The sequence below is a fragment of the Nicotiana attenuata genome, unplaced genomic scaffold (assembly GCF_001879085.1).
Source record: "Nicotiana attenuata strain UT unplaced genomic scaffold, NIATTr2, whole genome shotgun sequence".
In the NCBI taxonomy this organism is placed as follows: Eukaryota; Viridiplantae; Streptophyta; class Magnoliopsida; order Solanales; family Solanaceae; genus Nicotiana; species Nicotiana attenuata.
Window position 1 is genome coordinate 64246 of NW_017671645.1, and position 1170 is coordinate 65415.

Sequence of the window (1170 nt, forward strand, 5' to 3'; positions counted from 1 at the left end):
CATCAGAGTTCTTGGATCCGGAGAGGTCAAGCAGAGCAAGAGTTTTCTTAATCTTTTCAGCAACATCGCTTCCTCCTCTCGGTGCCTTTGTGGCAGATCTTTCTCCTTTTGAGGACGAAGATCTAAAAATAGGGGTTGATGCGGACGGCACTTGGGGTGCTTGTTGTCCTAACGAGCTTGCTTTGCTCCTCGTAACTGGTCCAAAGCTTTCAAAAGTAACATCGAGGATGCTTTCCATATCAGTATAGAACCTGGAATTAGCAGCCTTGGTGGAAGTTGAACTGGAGTTGATTTTCTTTGAAGCCATTTCAATGTTCTTGAACTTTGGTGATTGAAAAGTTGAGATGAGAGGTAGAGATTGTCCTACTGGGCGTGCCAGAATTTGTAGACAATAATTTGCGTCAAGAAAATAATCGAGACCGAAAAATATCACAACAATCGTAGTATTCGATTTCAAATAATTGAGTGTACAATCTCTATGAATCATATGATTCTTCTTTCCAATAGAATATAAATTCAAGGGCCTTCGAGCTTGATCTTGAATCTATATTGTTGCCACAAATGGTGATCCTGAATTCAACTAGCATGAACTTTGATTTGAACTCGTGCTCCTTGAACCTTGATTTGTTCTTCGTTCTTGAGCTTGAACTTGAACTTGATTGCTTGAACCTTGAAACTTATATAGAAATTTGTGGTGTTTTATCCATGAGCTCTCTCTTGCTTCTTGTTATAACTTCTGGTCTCCTTTCTAGGTTATGAAGACCCCTATTTATAGTTGTGGAAGGGAAGAGTTATGATAAGAACAAACTATTTTCGACCTATCAAATCAAAGTATGACAAGGCCGCATTTGATTGGCCGGAATACGTCACTTGCACACGTGGCGCAGTTTTATTGGCCTTTTAATGTGACTTGGCATGCCTTGTCATTTGACACGTGGCATGATCTTATTGGCCCTTCAGTTTGACTTGGCGTGCCACGTCATTTGACACGTGGCACCAAACTGGGCCTCTAGGAAGATGACATCTTGGGCATAATGAAGTGGGCTCATCACTTGTAGCCCAATTAAATGGGTTAGCCCAACAGATTTAGACTTATTTATTTACTCCATATATATATATATATATATATATATATATATATATATATATATATATATATATATATATATA